The following is a 22,009-nucleotide window of genomic DNA, read 5'->3' as shown; positions in this document are numbered from 1 at the left end:
ACTGGAAGAAGGATTGATAGGGCCTATGAAATCCAATCCCCATTAAGAAAAAGGTTGGTCCACCTGAATGGGATGAAGAGGAAGAGCCGCAAGCTTTTGCTTACCAGAAAAGAAGGCACATTTTTCACAATTCCTTACATACCTATGACAATCATAGAACAAGGATGGCCAGTAGTAACCAGCCCTCATGATCTTCATTATAGTTTTCCTAGCTGAGAAGCAACCACCATCAAGGCCATCATGAAGCTCTTTGATCATTCTTTCAGCTTGGTCCATGTCAATGCATCTTAATAGGGCTCCATTAAAATCTTTCCTGAAAAGGATACCATCAACTATGACATAAGCAATTGACTATAATCTATGCTGTCTCCTTTTAGTTCTATCTAATCCTTGAGGATATCCATTGCCTAATAAGAAATTCTTCATATCATCCATCCAATTCCTTGGGTCATCATTTCTTGTCTCTTGTTGTTCTATTAGTATCATAGCAACTTCCTCATCTGATTCCTGATATGATATCATCTGTTTACACAACCCCTTCCCTCTTACTAGCTTGGTGATCTGGATATCAACATCATATTCCATTACTTTAGTAATCCAACCAGCCCTTTTCTCACTAATATCTTTGCTCAAAATGAAATCCTTGACACTCACATGGGGTATTAACAAATGAATCTTATTATGAGACATGAGGTGTCTAAATTTCTTTAAACCTCTAATGACTGCAAGGGCTTGCTTTTCTATATAGTTGTATTTGTCTTCATACTCTTTAAGCCCTTTGCTAAAGAAGGCTATGGGTTGCTCTTCATCTTTATCATTCATTTGAGTCAAGACAATGAAAATGCTTGACTCACCACCAAGGGTATAAAGGATAAAATCCTTTTCAAAATTTTGATTGATGAGAGTAGGGGCTGAGGCTATGGCTACCTTAATCTCTTCAAAAATTTCCTTCCCTTCCTTGGTCCATGCAAATATCATACTTTTGTTGAGCATAGCCATAAGGGGTTTTACCATGGTAGCAAGATTAGGGATAAATCTCCTCACAAAATTTATCCTACCAAGAAAACTTTTCAACCCTTTCTTATGTTTAGGAAGAGGGAGAGCAAGTATTGCTTTTGTTCTTTCTAGGTCAATGGTTAAACCATCCTCAGATACAATGTGTCCTAATAATTTTCCTTGATTGGTAGCAAAGACACACTTGCTTGGGTTAAGGGATACCCCAAACTCTCTACACCTTGAGAACACCTATCTTAAATGATCAAAATGATCTTCTACATTCTTTGAATACACTGTGATATCATCAAGGTAAACTAATACAAACTTTCCAATCACATTTTTGAAGGCCACCTCCATTGCCTTCTAAAATGTAGCACATGCATTGGTTAGCCCAAATGGCATCTTACAATAAGAATAGGTACCCCATTTGGTGATAAATGCAGTCTTGTATCTATCAGACTCTTTGACCAGCACTTGATTGTAGCCAAAAATTCCATCAAGAAATGAAAACCTCTTTGAACCACTGACCTTGGACAAAATCTGCTCCATGGAAGGGAGAGGATGGTGATCCTTAAGGGAAGCTTGGTTAAGGTCCCTAAAGTCCACACACAATATAATTTCTCCATTCTTCTTCCTAACAAGGACAAGGTTTTCTACCCATGACGAGTGCTTGATGGGGAAAATTATATTGGCCTCAATCAATTTGGATAGTTCGTTTCTCATTAAGGGTTCAATTTTGGGATTCACTGGCCTCTATTTTTGTCTTGCTGGTTTGACATTGTCAATTAAATCTATGGTATGCTGAAATAACCTTGGGTCAAAACCCTTTAAATCATCATATGTCTAGGAAAATACATCATTAAATTCTTGCCATAAATGAATAAAACTTTCTTGCTCAATCTCAGAACATACCTTCCCCATGTTTAAGGATTTTTCATCAGCAATTGTGACTGAGGTGTGATCATCTTCACCAGCAGCTAGGTTCATGACTCTACCTCTTGCTTGGTCATCAGGATTGAAAACACTTTCTAAGGTAATGAGACCCTTAGGCAATTCGTTGGAACTAAGATTAATGATTTGATCACCATATTGATCTTGCAGTCTCGACTGGTTTCTATCAGAAAATTCTGCTTCATTTTGCAAGAAGCTTACAATTTGTTCATCAGATTCAAACACTTGCCAGGGGATTTTGTTGTCAGGGATGGTAGGCCTTACTACCATTTTTATTTGTTGCTTCTTCTTCTCCTCAAGATTCCTTGGCACATCATGAGATGCACCTATTGCTGCAAGTCTATCAGCATGTCTATTTTCTTTTCTAGGGATGCTTTGAATATTAAATGCATTGAAACCCTCAAGAAGATCCCATACCCTATGTTTATAAGACTTGAGCAAACCATTCTTTGTGATATTCTAATTTCTCATTTGATTAACCACCAACTCACTATCTCCATATACATTTAAGGCTTGAATTCCTCTTTTCTGAGCAAGTAGGAGACCCTAAATCAAGGATTCATACTCGGCCACATTATTAGTGCAACTAAACTAGAGCCTAAAAGAGAAGTAGTACCTTACTTATGTAGGAGAAATCAACATCACACCAGCCCCTAATCCATTCTTATTCCTTGAGCCATCAAAGTACATACTCCATATCCCACTCACATCTTCTTTAGTCTCCACAAGGTTGGGAACTAGAGCATCCTTCTCCAATATACAATATGTACTAAGGCCTATCTCAAGGGTTTCTAATTACATAGGATCAAATTGATATGCATTAGCCCATTCATCTAAGAGAAAATTAGGTATCTCTGCTAGGGAAGTAGTAGGCTCATTCATTATGTCATTGTCATCCATTTCTAGTATAGTGCAATTCATGTTGATGAGATTAGGGGTGTAGGGTTCAGTATGATGGAGGGCTAGAGGCTCTACTCTGATTGAAGCTTTAGTCCCATATCTTGTTCTAAAAGACATATATGACCAATCAGAAGATATGTAACCACCTATTTGGGCAGTGAAGTCTCTTGACAAATAGATGGCAAAATGTGACTTGACTTTAGCAACGGATATATCTTGAGTTATAGTACAACCAGGGCATGCATGTAGGGCCATCTCCACATTCCTAAGGATCCCTATAGTCTTGATAGTACTAACATCCAATTGTAATACATCCTTAACAATGGGCTCATATTTCATTTCTAAGGCATCAGCAACCCACCTAGGCATCACTGAACTACTAGCCCCTGAATCAATCATGCAATTGTGGACTAGTTTACCCCCTATAATTAGAGAAACATAAAATGGAAGGGGTCTAACCTTTTTACTTTTTTCTTCCTCCCTTCATGGTTGTACTATCCTTGTGGCACTTTCCACGCTGGGTGGCTGATCCTTTGGTTCAATACTTTCCAATTCTTGCTGTAGCAACCTCTTTTGCATGGGTATAGTAGCAATAGCATCCCACATGGAAATATTCACATTTTTCTTCCTCATTTGTTCTACCACATTGAATGGCATAGTAGGTACCTTGGTAGAAGCCTTGGGAGCTACATTTGTAGGAGGTTGAGATGGAACAACTTGAGGATCACTTACATCCTTTCTGCCATTATTTTTCCTTTGCTATTGAAGGGTATTTGATTGATCATTTACCGCTTGCTCATGAGGTATTGCATTTGAAGTTGAGGCATGATTGGGAGGAGGAGGGGTAGCATCTTCAATAGCTCTTCTTCTGATCCTAGTGTTGTGAGCAATGGAATCCTAGTTTACATTACAATGTTCTTCCACCTAATGATTCATAAAGGAGCAATCACCTTGTCCTTGCATATACAAGGCATCTTTAAATTGGTCCTCCTTGTATGATTGTCCTACTACATGCTCTTGAATGGTCAAAGCCAAATAGGATTTAGCCTTCTGACACATACAATGGGCATAGGAGTAGTTATAGGAGGGATAAAAATCCTGATCTTAGGCCATGCTGTTTTGAGGAACTATGGCCCTACTTTGGTTTACATTTGAGGTTGAAGCATGGCTATTCTACCTATTCTGATCAAAAGAAACATTCCCATGATTATGATTTGGAGGCCTACCACTATTAAGAGTTTGATATTGCCATTGATGAGCCTTACTACCTTGAGCTTGTTGTCTCTCTAAAGTCACCACCTTGTTGCTCACTTTCTGCATCACAAAGAAGCTATCCTCCAACTTCTTCTCTTGGCCCTGCAATATTTTATCTACATTCTCTATGTTTAGCATCATAGATTGCATCATCTCCTTGATTTCATCTATTCCATTTGAAGATGTGGAAGTTTGAGGGACTAGAGCAAGGGATCGCGATGTGGAAGTTGTGGGAAGAGGAGCCATTGCTGGTTGGCGATTTGGAACATCAAGAAAGAAAGGCATAGGAGGCCCTGGAGCTAGCTTACCTCCTTGTATTAGGATGTTTTCTGACTTTATTGCTATGTCATAAGCATTAGGCAAGGTATCTCCTCCCATAGTTTGGATTGTAGTGGCAATGTCACTGTTAAAAGCTCTAAGGTAATGCAAGAAGGCATTACTAGGGGGAGGTTTTACTGAAGTAGGTATTCTATCCCATGTCTTTTGAAATATATAGTCCCACCTGGCATGCCAAAAACTGTTGTCATAAAGGTTTGCACCCTTGTCCAAAGTTTTTACCTAAGGACAACCTTGTGAAACATGGAAACAACCTCCAAGCTATGGGACTTGAACTGTGAGGTTAAGTCTCCAGAGAAGGCTGACTTACTTTACTATCAGGGTGCACCTAACTACTCTTGGAGAGGAAAAGGGAGAAGGAATGCATAGAAGCAAATCTACCTATTCTAACCTAAGGGGCATGATGCACCAAAAATAGAGTGTTCAAACCAATCTCTACCCATGCATGCACTATTGAATTATCATGACACCAAAAGATATACACATTCAAACTTGCTTTAATCTAATAATCACATGCAGATCAGAAAAACCCAAATGAATGACACAAGGAAAGAGAGGATTCATTTATATACCATTCATAGGCCAAAAGAGATACAGTCATGCAAGATTTCAGATATCTACAACACACCAATGAGAGGCAAATAGTTCTTGCACTTCATATCAATGGCTAAAGGAGATAAGAATGTCATACAATTTAGAGGTGAAGGGGATTTATAGTGAAATTACAGAGCAATATCAAAGAAAACAGAGAAGGGTCGACCTCAAGAAAATCTAAAAAAATTGCCTTTATAGCTTAGGCATAACTGAGATGTTCTCTAACTGAAGTTACTCCACAACCACTGCTATTAAGTCTCTTTAGAGATCTGGAGAAAATCTGATATTTTGTTGAAATAGGGCTCTGATAGAAACAATACCATTAAACCATTCTGACCAAGTAGATGGATAAACTAGGGTAGTGGAGTGTTCTCCTGTTGTTTACTGGGTTTAGCATTCATTCGAGAGTGGTTGGAATTGATCATAAGGATCAAATCGTGCAAGAAAACTCAATTTCCTTCGCTTCTAGTTTACGAGTCAGCAAAGTTAGCAGGTCAACTGAGTCTTACAACCAAAATGGGCCACATAGGCCAATAATTTCATTCCATTTTGCCACCTTGAAAGATCTCCACATGGTTGACCACATCTTTTCAATTAATCGAGCCACCTTCCCAACTTAACCGCGATGTCACATAACTGTCAGCCTTAACTATTAATTCCTTAGTCAGGCCCATAAGGACACGTGTCCTTCAGGTGCCTTCCTGCCTTGTTTAATTACCTTGCATCTTCATAATGCAGGAAAGCACCCACCGTAGATTTGTTTGCACCAAACGGTGGATCTTGCTTTAAGAAGAATGGATGCATGATTTCATGTCATTATCAGCTACATATCACAAAGGGGCTTGCCCACATTACTTAAAACTCATGCACTTTCATATTGCAGGCAAGCGCCAACCCTTGATCTTTGCTAAATCAACGATCACAATGCCTGAACTATAACTTTTATCCCTTTGGGCCCATGAGGACACATGGTGATCTAGCGCTTGCCTACATTATTAGGAAGTCTGACAAAACACAGAATGCGGGAAAGCGCCCACCAATCAAATTATCGGCTCACCTAGTAGCTTCCCAACTTGTAGCCCACAAGAAGAACCTGGACCCACTTACCATGCATCACAATGACACTTCCCTACATTATGTAAAGATTGAATGTTTTGAGAAATCGAGAAAGGACAACCTTGTGAAACATGGAAACAACCTCCAAGCTATGGGACTTGAACTGCGAGGTTGAGTTTCCAGAGAAGGTTGGCTTCCTTTACTATCAGGGTGCACCTGACTACTCTTGGAGAGGAAAAGGGAGAAGGAATGCATGAAATAAAATCTACCTATTCTAACCTAAGGGGGTGATGCACCAAAATAGAGTGTTCAAACCAATCTCTGCTCATACATGCACTATTGAACCATCATGACACCAAAAGATATACACATCCAGACTTGCTTTGATCCAACAATAATCACATGCAGATTAGAAAACCCAAATGAATGACACAAGGAAAGAGAGGATTCACTTATATACCATTCATAGGCCAAAATAGATATATTCATGCAAGATTGTAGATCTCTACAATACACCAATGAAAGGCAAATAGTTCTTGCACTTCACATCAATGGCTGAAGGAGATAAGAAGAATGTCATACAGTTCAGAGGCAAAAGGAATTTATACTGAAATTGCAGAGCAATATCAAAGAAGTCAGAGAAGAGTCGACCATAACAAAATCTAAAAAAATTGCTTTTATAGCTCAGGCATAACTAAGATATTTTCTAACTTAAGTTACTCCACAACCACTGCCATTAAGTCTTGATAAAGATCTAGGGAAAATTGGATCTAGGTACAAATTCAGATACAATAAAACTTGATATTTTGTTGAAATAGGGCCCTGACAAAAATGATGCCATTAACCATTCTGACCAAGTAGGTGGATGAACTAAGGTGGCAGAGTGTTTTCTTGTTGTTTACTAAATTCAACATTCACTCAGGAGTGGTTGGAATTGATCATTAGGATCAAATCGTGAAAAAAAACTCAATCGAGTTTGACCACATATTTATAACTAACTACGCCACCTCCTCAGAACCCTGATCGTGGCGGTCTCCCAACTGCCAACCTCTAACTTTTAATGCCTTAACCGAGCCTGCTAGGACACGTGTCCTTCAGGCACTTCCCTGCAATGTTTAATTTCCTTGCATCTTCATAATGCGGGAAAGCATCGATCGTTGATCTCCGTAAGATCAATGATCATGAAAGATCCTGTGCCTGCCCTTAATACTTATGGGCCCACGAACCACTTAGCACAACCTGGCATCCAAATGGAACCACCTTGGCAACCCATACAAGAAACAAGTCCCACAGAGACACAACAGCGAGGTGCTTTCCTGCATTCCTTAATATCCTTGCATCTTCATATTGTGAGGAAGCACCAGCCCTTAATTTCATTGTATCAAAAAATGTACATAATCTATGCTCTTTGAACCTATGTGAGTATCCTATGTGACGTCATTAGGACATGTGTCACCAGGGCGCTTGCTTGCATCATCAAAAAATCTAACAAAAGACAAAATGCAGGAAAGCAGGCACTTATCGAACTGCCAACTCACCAGTAGCTCGCCAACCTTGTGACCCATAGAAGAGATGGACCCACCTACCATGCGTCACAAAGGGGCTTCCCCGCATTGTTTAAAGGTAGTGCATCTTGAGAATGCGAGAAAGTGCCCACCGTGGATCGCCAAAGATCTGACAGTGCAAAAAGTTGCCGGCCAGTGGAAAAAAAATAAAAGAAATACCATAAGTTTATTCATTTTATTTTTTGATATTTCCATGCTATTTAAATAATACTTAAATATGGAAGATGACCGTTGGGAGGGCTCAAGTGTTTGAATTCAAACTTTGGCGGGAGGCAAAATAGGTAATAGGCATCACGTCACATAGTCTCTACCGATCTTAATGGTAGATATTTTAATTTTTTTTATACATTATTGGGCACCTTCCATCACTAGAGATAAGAGATTATCTATTTTAAACCTATGTACTCCAATCTGCTAGGGTGTGCACTACCCTATAGCATGCTTTATGGTTAATCTAGTTAGACATCTTCCTTATTTGAGATACTTGATAAAGATGTATGTCACATGGTTGGTATACAAAATTTAGCTTGGTTTGGACCACCTTTGGATGTGTTGTATTAAGTTATTGAGCTACGTGAGTGTTACATTATTTTCATGATTGTGTTTTGAATTAGTTTATTTGGTATTCTACTATCAAAGGGTTATTATTTTTTCCCTATTTTAGATATGTCCTACTTGAATCTTGTTATTGTGTATTTGTGTTCATGTATAGCTTGTGACTATAAGTTGACTCCATGTATTAAAATAAGGGATTGTCCTAAGACAAGAAGATACTTGAAGTATAGGATGCATGTCATTCTACCTTGAGAAAATGATACATTGTTAAGATACATTAAATTGAATGTTGAGTGTTCTTATAGTATGAAATGAAAGAAGTAATCATTTGGAATTATTTCATGTGATCCCAAATGTTCATTAGTAGTTAATCTTACTACACAGTCAAGGGAGTCATATTATATGCAAGTTATGATTATATATATTCTTTTTACTTTTCTAATTGTGTTATTTTTGTTTGATTGAACTAACGTGTTTGAATAATTTTAAAGATATAATTGGATAATATGATTTAATGAACATAAAAATAAATTATGAAAAAGTATTCTTAGATAAGTTGTTCAACTTATAGATTTGATCATATGTGTCTATAAGTAAAATAAAAATGGACTAAAATATATATATCATGTTTTTATCCTCCACACTTTTGGATTAATGGTTGCATGATTTGTTAATTATTGTATATATTATTCTTGAGAAGACAATTTTTCTATTGCTTTATTTTTACATATTAGATGACTTGTAATTTATTTAATTGACATTGAAGGATGTGGTTCTTGATCTTGTATTAGATTTATGTACTTGAGATATTTTAGAATTAACATAATTTCTACAATGCTCACTTGTGTATACAAAGTATGGGGAATATTTGTACTAATCATTTTATAGGAATAAAATTGTTTTAGTTCCATTTTAGGATATGTTAAAAAACTGCATTTGATTGGGCCCAATATACTTTTAGTTATCTATAATGAATATTATCAAGGTCCTTTTATTTGGTATGCATGTTTTCAACATAGTATGCCTTGTGCAAAAAGTCGTCACTTGTTATTCCTCATTTCAAAAAGTCACAGTTTTCTAATGGAGGTCGCTTAAAATAGAAAGGCTTTACCAACAAGGAAGGATTTGTTTCTATGTGTTTCATATTAATCAATTTGAATTCAATACAAAGGTATACTTCTTTGACTTTTGTCTAAAAATTGTTAATGTAGCCCAAAGGCAATTCCCTTAGATTGTTAATCATGTTGAGGAAATAGGATTGTAGGTATGGTGAAAGTTGACCCATGACTAGAACCAAGTATCTTTAGTGATAAATGTTATCTTTATAGTATTGTTCACTAATATAAAATGGAAGTAGAAGTATTTAGTGCATATCTATATTATTTTATGCACATTACCTAGCTAGTGTTTCCTTGTTTGGATGTAGAGGTGAAAAGAAATTGAGAACTATCTTACAACGCTAATATTTATAACAAAATATTGAATTAATGGAAATAGAGAATCCATCATGGAGATGTTGAACAAAATCATGAATCCTACATCCACTTCATCATACTCTAAAGAGGGTTCTTTATCAACTTCATGTTGTACTAGGTAGAGAATCTGTGTCACATCTCAATAGAGTTGCAATTTGGTTGTTGCTATAATGGAATTGCATATTTCCATTCTTGTGGCCTCTTCTTACATAGGTTATGTATGCTCTAATGGGAATCTACTTCATGCAACATGGTATAGTACTCTCTATTATTGTCTTTTTGATGTATGTCACCTTAGTTAGGACCTAAAAAATAAATCTTTTAGAGGGATATCAACATGGCCCTTTTAGATCATCTACATAGACTTCATTGATTTTATTCTTTATATAAATACTAAGCAATCAGTAATTTTATGGCCTCCATCATAACATCAAGAAAATGGATATGCCACATATTTCCTTTGGGTATGGTCTTATTTGTTACAATTATAAAAATTAACCATGTGGCCACCCTATCCTTCACACACATAAAATCTAGTCTCTCAACCTTGGCATATTGGTTATTTTATTATGTGGGTTACAAATAAGCTCAAATAGTCATTATTGATTTTTCAATTTAATCTTAAAGAGGTTACACCATTGTATAAGCACTAGTGTCATGAGTGATCCTCTAGTACATTACATGCCCAAAATTGAAGGACACTCCCAATAGTTATTTTATTAATCCATAAGAAGTTTTATGTACTTCCTAGTTAAGGTGCATTGAAGGATGCACAAAGCTACACAATACATAGAGTATCCTCTTTCTTAGGCTCTCACCACTAGTTAATTAATTTCCATATACCTCTAACTTTAGTACCTTATACATCACGAGATCCCCTTCTTTTATATTGCCCAACAAGTAACTTTAGATTTAAATTTCCATTTTCCCTATATTCTCTATATGATTATTCTTCTCCTAGAATCTCCAACCATAGTGTGGCCTTCAAAAGCTCTTTCTAAGTGGGTGTCATACAAAGCACTAATTTAATTTAGATGAGCATTATCACTTCATTGATAAACCACTCTTTCTTTATGAAATTATCTATAACTTTTATTATCTTTAAGAATGACTCAAAATGTTGATCATACATGGGCACATTATCTTGCATCTACTAAAATTTAGTGCAAATATGTTCTAGTATGACATCTCTATATGGTCAATTTATATAACATATTTGGTCTTGATATATCACCTAGGTTAGTCAAGATATTAGTTAGATCATAACTCGCTCCTAGTCCCATACACAATCTTATAAATGGGTGCAAAATTGTAGTGACTATCTTGGTCATTTTTTGATAAACTATAAAACATTTGAAGGAATGCTTAATCTTATTTTGATTTTTCTTGTTTAACCAAATATGACAAAATGTTTCAAGATAGGAATGGATGACACTTCAAATATAAGTCAAACTACAACCAATAACTTTATATAGCAAAAAAGAGGTGGTGCTAAGCACCAAGATAATCTAAATAGGTGTGCATAATATCATTAAGCAACCTTAGAATCTACCAAAGATATTTTTGAGCCTTCCAAATATGATAGACAATCAAAAACTACTAATACTAGAACATCATTATAATTATTTATCCAACATAACTTTACTCTATAGTTCATTGTTCTCAAATGTTTTGATATATCATGATAATAACTCAATGCTTTATTAATCTTCGAGATACCTTTATATCAATGACAATAATGATTATACATTCTTTTTACTTGTGTGCCTTGTGTTATTTATGTATGATTAAGTTGATGTGTTGTAAAGAATTTTAAAGATGTGAATGAATTTATATGATTTATTAAATTCAAGCATTTATCATGGAAAAGATTCATCTTAGATAAGTTGTTCAATTGATAAATTGGCCATGCATGTGTATGTGAATAAATATAAATGGATAAAAGATAATCAATAGTCATATTTTAAATTTATACTTTTAGATTATTGGTTGAATGTTTTCTTGTGGACTAACAAGTATAGAGGATCAAATTTATTCAATATGTTGGTTTAATGCCTTACCTGCCAACAATTAGAGCTTTGATGAATCATGTTGTGGATTCAAGATATAAAAAAATTATATGTATATTTTACTTGATAAAATCATCTTTCTATGTGGTAGCTTGGTTAATTAGACTATTTTTACTTTTTCAATTAAAATTGAGGGTTTTGGTTCTTATTCCACTACATTATGGAATTAGATAACGTATCGTTCTTCATAGTGTCTAGACTTATGTACTTGGGAGATTTTAGAATTAATGTAATTTACTTTAATGATTACTTGTGGTTATCTCCATACATAATATAGGACACATTTATGATTTTTTTGAAAGAAATAAAAATAATCCAATCAAATTTTTGGGATATGTTACCAAATAGGATAGATTGGTTTCACTACACTTGTGTAATATCATATGAATGAGGTCTTTTTACTATGTATGCTCTTAACACATGGTATTCTTTGTGCATATAATTCACTCGCTATTCCTCATTTTGAAAACTCATATATTTCTACTAGAACCTCATCTCAACCTTCAACAATATAGAAAGGATTTTTCCGACAAGCTAGGATTATTTTCTAAATATTGCATCTTAATGGGTTTAAATTAAATACTAAAATAGAATCCATTGATATCAATTTCCACATCCTTTATGAAATCCAAAGGTAAATTCCTCATATTAGTGCTCATATAAAAGAAATGGGATGATAGGTATGGCACAAGCTGACCCATGGCTTACCCAATATCTTTCATGAGACATTTTATGTCTATATTAATGCTCACTAATATATCATGTAAGCAGAAGAATAAAAGAGTTTAATGCATTTCTAGATTATCTTGCATAGATTACCTAGGCTTTATTGCTTTCTTTAGGTGCACAAGTTTTGAAAATTCAAGAATCATCTTGCAACACCAATTTTTCCAAAAACTTATTGAATTTAGGAAAAACAACTCCATCATTGATAAGCTTTAAAGTCATGTATCCTACATCTACTTCACGACACTCTAAAATGTGTTTACAAAAATAATTCATGGTGTACTATGTTGGGTATATGAGACACATTTTATTAGAGTTGGAATTAAGCTTCTATGCCTATAGATTCACATGGGTCCATTCTAGTGGCCTCTTCTTACGCACACTATCATGGCTTCTTTAAGAGATTACAATACACACAATGGTATTATACTCCCTATTCTTCTCTTCAATGTGTGCTATTTTGAGCTAGGACCTATTGGACAAGTCATATTGGAAACATATATAACAACATGACCCTTTTAGATCATTTACATTGACTTATATGATTTCATCTACTAGAGAAATACTAAGCAATCTTTAATTTTATAGTCTCCATTGTAATATCAACAAAAGTGAAACCTCACAAATGTCCTTTAGGTATGGTTATATTTACTACAATTATTAAAAGTACTCATGTAAGATCACAAAGCACCTTGACAACCAACTTGTCCTTCATGCCCACAACATCGAGTCTTAACCTTGGTACTATTGAGTGCTCTATTATTTGGGCTACAACTAAGTTCAAATAGTTAATTTTTATTTGTACCAATTTACTCTTTAAGCACCAAAAACAATCTATATGTAATTGTGTCATGAATGTCTTCTAAAACTCAACATAGCAAAAATTGACAGAAGAATCCATGAGAAGTTTTATATTTTTTTCTAGTACATGTCATATTGGGGGATGCACAAAGATGCATGAAACATATAGAGTATCCTATTTCTTAGGCACTCACCAGCAAATAATTGATTACCATATGCACCTTTATCCTACACATCAAAGCCTTCTTTTCGACCAGCCTATATAAGCTAATTTAGATTTATCTCATGATTTCCTTGCTTTTTTCTTCAAAGTATGTAGTGGAGTAACTTCTAAAATCTTCAATAAGAATGTAACTTCAAGAACCTTTCATCTAAATAAATGTCACACATTACCCTAACTCAGTTAGTTATTATGTAAACTGTCACATCAATAATATCTTTTTTTTTATGAGACCATCTATAACTTCTAAGACATGTTGATCATACAAGTACACATTGTCTTGTATCTACTACCCTTATTCTCCAGTGTAGTTATGTCCTAGTGTGACATCTCTAGATAGTCAAGTGTGAACAAGGAAATTGGTCTTGAGACATCACCAAGGTTATTCAAGATGTAGTCTGGTCATACCCTGCTACGAGTCTTGCATGCAACCTTAGAGTACGGTTGCAAAATCGTAGTGCAAGGACCACGAACCTGCTTTGATGTTCCTTTTGTTTAACCATCTAATTTGATGAGAGGCATGGTCGACCCTTCAAATTTAAGCCCTAAAAGTGTAGGGATTTAGCAAAAGCAAAAGCATTTATTCTTGTTATGATGTGGGGAGCGCAGGGGCATGAGCATGGAAAGATGATACGTGTGGGCAATCAGAGTGAAGATAGCAATGGCTGTATGTTGAGAGACACCCTTCCCAAAACGAGTGATGATGTGGTCGTCATGAGCATGATGAGGGAGGAGGAGGGGGAGGGAAATGCCCATAGCATGACCTCCAAATTGTCCTGCTCAACGCACGCGCGCCCCTCTCTTCCTCTATAAATCGCCACTTCTCTACCTCATTCCTCGCATCCCTAACAACTCACTTGGACAACATGCCATTTATTCGTACCCAAAGGTACAACAATTTCTTGTTAGCTGCTTTTTTGAAACTGTGTTTGTCTGGTATTTGGGCAATGTAGGCCGGAATCCACTGAGATGTTTGTGTTGGCAAAGTTGGTGTTGTAGCTACAAAGCTGGACATGCGAGAGAGCAGGGCAAATAAAGGTCCACAATGCTTATCCGTTTTGTCCTCGCCCTCAAAATCACTTTTTCTTTTCCATGCAATTGCACGCCCCCTCTCCCTCTCTCTCAATCCGTTTCCAAACTTTTGGCCCCTTTCCCTTCTACATCTTTTTCAGCTCCTTCTTCTCTTGTACTGCTCCTATGTTTTTATGCGATTTCCTCCTGCTTTTGCTGGCCCTAGTGTGATGTTTTTAGAGGATATGGAAGTGGGTAAGTTGAGCTCATTCCTTCTGCGCTACTCGGTGGTGAATCAGGAGGCTCACCTTGCTTCTAATTGCCATTTTCTTTTATGTAAAACACTCGGGTTTTGCCTGTACATTGTTTCTACTTTTCTCACCTAGTGTGCTAAGAATGCTTACAGCACATGAGCAATGCATGTCCTATCATACTTGTTAAGCTCCCCAATGCTTCTCCACACCCACAAAATAGTAGGATTTTGGGGTCACCTCTGTATTTTGACAGGGAATGCCCATAATTGTATAGCATTGAATTGATATTGTCGGTTTTAGATTATAATGCTGTGTGTTTGGGTAACCTTTCAGGGGCAAAGGACAATGCTGTAATGGAGAAGAGAGGAAAGTGCATGATCATCAATGTATCGCATTGTGGTGGAGAAACTAAGTACTACATTGGATCCTGATATATTACTTACTGTAAACTCTAATGTGAGTATTCCACAGAGCTGTGGTGCCTTAATCATAGATTGAAGAGTTTTTGGTTTTTGGTTTTTGCTGTGTATATAACAATGACCCATGTGCTGTGCAGTGTGTGAAAAAGCCTTCTTGAAGTACCCTAGACTTGGAATGGTTGATAAAATGGGTGGTGGTGGTGGAGAAGGTGCGCCCTTTGAAGGGTTCGAGAAGAGGCTGGAAATGGAGTTCGAATTCATGGGAGAAGCAGAGGCAGAGGCATGGAAGGGGAAATCATTAGGGCTCCGAGGTCTGAATGTGGCAGAGTTGAGGGCAATTCTGAGGGAAGCCCAGTGCAGCATAGTGGCCGGGCTGAGCAATGCCCTGTTCGATTCATATGTTCTATCAGAATCGAGCTTGTTCATTTACCCATTGAAAGTGGTGATAAAGACATGCGGCAGCACACAACTCCTGAAAGCAATCCCTCCACTTCTCTCTCACGCAGCTCAGATGTGGTTGAGTGTGAAGGGATGCAGATACAGCAGGGGAAGTTTCATTTTCTCCTCGGCTCAGCCATTCCCTCACCGTAGCTTCGCTGAAGAAGTCGAATTCCTCGACCAACACTTACCCATGCTTATCACCAAAGCATCTTATGTTATAGGGAACGACCAAGAGTCGAAAATGAGATGGCATGTGTATAGTGCTGTGAGAAAAGAGGAGGCGTCGCTTGGGCCCAACTACACGGTGGAGGTGTGCATGAGAGATCTTGATAGAGGGGCAGCTGCCCATTTCTTCAACAAGACCTCCAATGAGATGACAATGGCGTCAGGCATTGACAATCTGCTTGATAACTGTGAAATTTGTGATTTCGCCTTCAATCCATGCGGGTACTCCATGAACAGCATAGAGAGAGGGGGGACGGGCTATTCTACCATTCATGTCACTCCAGAGGAGGGTTACAGCTATGCAAGTTTTGAACTCATGGATTTCGACCTCACCACTCTAGATATGCAGCACCTCTTGAACAGGGTTGCCGCCATTTTCAATCCTTCCACTTTCTCCATCTCTCTCTACACAAACCGCCACATTCAATCTCTCTTCCCTTGCCCCACCAATTACCAATGCCAATCCTCCACCCGCCGCCATCTTCCTGCCGGTGGGGTGGAAGTTTTTCACACGTTCAGCAAGCAAGACGACACAAATTGCAGCGCCCACAAATTAGTCCCGCTGCCGCTCTTTCCCAAGGAGATCGGGACAGAGACAGGCGAAGAGGCAGGGGAAGATGCAGAGGAGGGCAGTTTGAAGGGGGTAAATAAGAATAACAAATGCTATCGATTACAGTGCTGCGGAATGGATGCTGCTTCCCTGCAGGCAGATGCAATCTCTTCTTCTGCGGTGGCTGCTGTAGACATTGGAAGAAAATATTGATTCTAATCTGATGCTCACGTGAGGTGGTGGTGGGGTTTCCATGAATTTAATATGAATCGTACAGAGCTTTGGTGTCTGGTTTTCTGCAACAAAACTCAACCAAGTGTCCTGTCGATGTTCCAGTTTTTGGCCCTCGATGTTCAAATTTTTCATCACCATTGGACAAGTTACTGTGGGACATTCTCTTCGTACGGCACAAAAATTAGCGCGCCTTACTATTTTTGGCCTGCTGGGCATAATATGTTTGAATTTGATGTTAATACTCAGCCTGATAATGCACAAAAACAGCTTAAAACCATGGGCATTCTTTGGGTAAATATGATGAAATCATTACTTGTTTCTATGGCCATTTGTAGTCAATCAAAGAAATGCTTGCGATCTCAAAACACCATGATTTTTTTTTTGGATAAACCTTCACTTCTTCTGCACATTCGGTTTCAATTTTGGGTTTACTGTTTGGCCCGAACGGATGTATCTTTATGCAATTTGCACTCTCACAAAGGTGAAATTGGACAGAGCTATAGCTGTTATAGTGCTTTACAGGAGGGGTTATTTATAATTTTTATAATCCTTCTGGCAGGTATTTGTTTGATAAAATTTATGGACTTTTTAACAAAAGACACATGATAAAGTGTAGTTACAATAAAAATAAAATGAAATCATATTAATAGCAATCACATTGACCATTAAGGAATTAGATGCTTTTTATAAAATATTGCAAACAATGTAAAGACACTTTGTGGAAGCCAATGTGTCATTAGGAGGAATGTGCAATATGTGGGATTTCGAACCGGGTGGATTTTGAATCATACAAATATAGAAATACTTTCAGAACTTTGTTACAAACAATGGTTAATTGATTGTGTTCCGATCAAAGGACACTTCACATAGAATTATAGGAGAAGTGGCTCCACAAACATAGCAAAATGATTTAGATTGTTCTTCTAATTAGAAGGATGGCTTAATATCTAACTCTTTCCACATCCCTAATCCACCCAACCCCTATTTCAGATCACTACCCAGTCAAATTAAATATAAAAGAAGACTTTGTAGGTCCCAAATCTCTATTCAAATTTGAGTGAATGTGATTGTAACATCCAAAATTAGTACAAAACCTCAAAATATGGTGGGAAGAGCCCTTCTCCAAGATAGGAATGCACATGTTTATCTTTCACAAAAGAACTTTAAAAAATAAAATAAAATTTGAGATTATCGAACAAGATGGTTTTTAACAATGTTTTCAAAGACAAAGCTAAATTAGAAAAAGAGTTAGAAGCAGCAAGTAATACTAGCATACAAAATGGTATGACACGACAAGTATTTGATAAAGGAAAAACACTTTTTGCAACATACAAGGAAATTCTAGCAAGAGAAGTGAACTATTGACAACCAAATTAAGAGAGACTTGGTTAAATGAGGGAGATGTGAACAACAAACTAAAATTTGTGATAATACCTCAAAAATTAGACAAAGCCAAAATAGAACTCCATAAGAGATCCATAACTTGTGCTATCAAAGAAATCCAACAAATTAGAGTAAACTATTTTCAGAAGCTTCTTAGGCCTTGGATATGATTCAAAACACCTTTGCTCAAAATATGCCAACAATTATCACTAAAGTTGATAACAAAATTTGTAATGAGTCCAATGTCAATCAGAGAGATTAAAGATGTAATAGTCAAACTACACCTTAATAAGGCTCCCATGTTAGAGGGATTTCTAGTGTTGATGTTCCAAACTTTTTGGAGTTCATAGCTAAAGATATATGGAAAGTTATTGAAGGATCAAGGGAAAAAAGGATAGTACTAAAAGACTTAACTAATATCATTTTAATACGCAAAAAATTGGTTGGGAAAATATTTATAGATTATAGACCAATATCACTATGTAATACTGTAATCACCTTAAAATGGTCATCTAGACTATTAGCCCCCTTCTCAACATTTTGGCTAAATTATTTAATCATTTGCCTAGGCCAAATTGCTAAAAAATCAATTTATTTGAGTTAACCTATACTTTGACTATAATATCCTAAGTTCATATTTGATGAAAAGAACATGTCCCCTTTTAATTAAATAAAAGACCCAATTCTTTAACCCACTCTAATGTGCACACATAAAGTCTTTTTCCTATTTACAAATTAAAAGAAAGACTTTTGTATCATAATGACTATCAAACTAAAAATGGCAAGGTTGTACCCTACATGAAATTGATTGATGCCTTATGACACTACTTCACATTTGTGACATTTTAGCATATTCCTAGGGTAGAAAATAAGGTTGCAAATGCTATGCCCACTCTAGCATCTATTCTACAATTACAAGAACATGAATGACGCTTTGAGTTCCTGGTGGAAGAATTATGTCATCCTGCATATGACTCCCTCGACAATCATGTGATCTGCATTGTTGTCAGTCATGACTCCTCTTGTTACTCTACCATTTTCTCCTACCCTTGTGATCAAATAATTCTTAAAAATCTCACGTGCAACCAAAAACACCAACTTCTCTGCAATGCCTCACACTATACCCTTGTCTTTGGTGATATGTATAGGAAGGGTCTAGATGGGATGCTTCTTAGGTGTCTAGAACTAGAAGAGTTTGAAAGGGCATTAGACAAAATCCAAAATAACATTTGTGAGGCACACTCTAATGGCCTTTGACTCACTCAAAAACTGTTTAGGGTGGGTTACTACTAGCCAACTATGCAGGCTAACGCTGACATATATGCTAAATCTTGCAAGAAATGTTAGTTACATGATAACTTGATTCATGCTTGTGGACGTGAGCTTATACCTTCTAACAAATATTGGCCTTTTTAGTAGTGGGCATTTGATTTGATTTGGTGGGAAAGATTCACCCAAGTTCGTTTAATGGACACAAATTCAACATTACAATGACTAGATATTTCATGAAATGGGTTGAAGTTGTACCTTTATCTGTCACTACAAGCAAGCATGTTGCCCTGTTTATTCTCAACCACATTATTTTTTGCTATGGTATCCCATCCTCCATTGTCACTAATAATGGAGGACAGTTCAAAAATAAGGACCTCAAGCAACTATACAAGAAGTTCAAAATCTTGCATAGAGCTATCCACAAATTAGGTAGAGATTGGCACCTACATATCAATCTGGCACTATGGGCTTACAGGACCACTATATGCACCGCAACAGGAGCTATACCTTTTTCACTAGTCTATCGTTATGAGGTTGTTTTACCTTTAAAAGTTCAAATTCCCTCACTATGAGTCTCTCTACATGGGTCAATAACTAATGAAGACCATAGGGCTATGAGGATACATGAGCTAAAAACCCTTGATGAGCACTACAAAGGTACTTTTGATCACATGAGTGCTTATAAAAAAAAATGTCTACTAGCTACAATAAAGAGGTCCATCCTCATGAGTTCCATGTGGGTGAACTTATTCTTCGAGAGAACCCTAAGAATCAGAAAAATAGGGAACACAAGGGGGAAATTTGATCCTAACTAGTTGGGTCCTTACATCATCAAAACAATGTTTGTATCTGATGTGTATCATCTCTCTACTCCTGAAGGGGAACAACTTGTTGACCCCATCAACATTTTACATATGAAAATTTTCTATGTTTAAGGCTATTATGTATATATCTCATGGTCTTGGAAAAATCCTAAAAAGCATAAAATATCTTGAAAAAGTGATCATCTTGGTGAAAACCTAGCAATATAAGCTTTTGATGTATCACTAAAAAAAGCAAAAAAATCAAGAAAAACAATTCTTGAAAAAATCTACCAAGTGGTGAAAACCTGGAAACAGGCGCTACTTAAGACCCTTGCACCTATGTCTATCAATCTCATTTATTTCATGACTACATTTCCTAGCTGGGAATCATCTCTTTGTCCTTGTCTAGGGGGCACGATTTCTTAGCTTACTAGGGTCTTCTTGTGCATTAGGGATTCTCTGGAAATTCGTATAAAAATAGTTTTTTTCAACACTTCCCCCTTGACATCAAGTGTTTCTCAACACTTCTCAGATACCTTATCGATAGTCTAGGATGTTACGATATTTCTTACTATCAGATGCAAGTCCTGAAGAAATGGTCATGTGACATTCACACAAGCACTTAAACATTAAACTTGGTGAGATATGATGAACTTTATCTTTTCTTCGTGTGTTGTCTATGACAATTTCTTTGTTGAGTGCTCCCTCCCTAATAGTCTTTTGAGGATGTCATGGACTAGAAGACTGGGGGCATGGGACATGTTTTACTTGTTTTCTTCTTGTGGGTATACTTTGTTAGTATAAGGTGTTGAGAGCCTATTTTCTTGTCCTACTTGACACTTTGGGCTTGCAATGTATCATCCTTGTCTAGTTTTGCAAGACCACACTTAGGGGTTATCTTGGCACTTATGCCTTGATATAGGTGTAATCTTGCTATACTAAAATTAGGGAGTCTAACTGCATTAGTCATCTTGACTTATATGTCTTTGATGCTTAGGTTGGATTCCCACATACCTATCTAACACAGATCATATTCATATCATCATAGTCATACTAGTGAAGATTGTATGATCTTTTAATGTCCCTAATAATGCTCAATGATGAAATTAGAGTCTAAATATTTTGCGTCCCTTACATGTAAACATTTTGCATACTAGTTTGCATTATAGGCTCATTCTAGCTCAAGTCCTACATTTTACATATGGGAAGAGCTCTCTCTTCATCTTTCATAGACATGTCAGCTAACTATGTTCATCTCTTCTTGCTTTTCTTTCAACCATATATTTTGTTCCTTGTTGACCATGTCCACTTTCTTGCTTCTTCTATACCTATCATCACAAGGGGTTAATATAATCATCATATCTCATCTATCCAAGTATCACATTTTCAAAACATGAGTCTACATCATATACATGAGAGCTAAAACTATCTATAAGATAAATCCATGAGCATATAAACATGAACAAAAAATTGAGTATACATAAACATGGGTAGAAGCTGCAATATCACATAAACATAAACACAAGTGTTGAAACATCCATCACATGAGCATAAAAATGAGACAAGTGTTGAAAACAATTGTTCAATTGTATATTGTCTTTGATGTTACACAAAATGTCAAGTCTTGACCAGTTAGTATCTGTCGAACTCACACAAGAAATGAAGATAGTTTCCAGTGTCTATTGAGCATCCCAAAGTAAGCCTAGTTTAGAGATAGTATGTGCCAAGCTTCACTCGAGCACCAAAGGAAGTTTGCATGGAAACAATGTCTATCGAGTTCATTCAAGTGTTAAAGAGAAGTTGGCATGGAACCAATGTTAATTGACCTCACTTGGTTACCAAAGGAATTTAGTTCAAGATGCAGTATTCACCAAGTTCACGTGGTTAATCTAAAGAAAGTCTTTTCTAAGTTAGTGTTG

At 36.6% G+C, this 22,009-nt stretch overlaps 1 pseudogene across 1 annotated transcript; it reads left to right on the top strand.

Annotated features, from left to right (window-relative positions):
* The first annotated feature begins 15,095 nt into the window (after positions 1-15,095).
* LOC149572999 (S-adenosylmethionine decarboxylase proenzyme 3 pseudogene) lies at positions 15,096-16,997 on the top strand (annotated as a pseudogene). Its single transcript, XR_016359635.1, has 2 exons — positions 15,096-15,219; positions 15,320-16,997. The product of XR_016359635.1 is annotated as an S-adenosylmethionine decarboxylase proenzyme 3 pseudogene (transcript).
* Positions 16,998-22,009: the final 5,012 nt, after the last annotated feature.

This window comes from Cupressus sempervirens, chromosome 2 (genome assembly GCF_028749045.1).
Source record: "Cupressus sempervirens isolate cs-2001-9-10 chromosome 2, ASM2874904v1, whole genome shotgun sequence".
NCBI lineage: Eukaryota > Viridiplantae > Streptophyta > Pinopsida > Cupressales > Cupressaceae > Cupressus > Cupressus sempervirens.
Note: the sequence above shows the minus strand (reverse complement) of the source record. Positions and strands in the feature narration are given on the sequence as shown.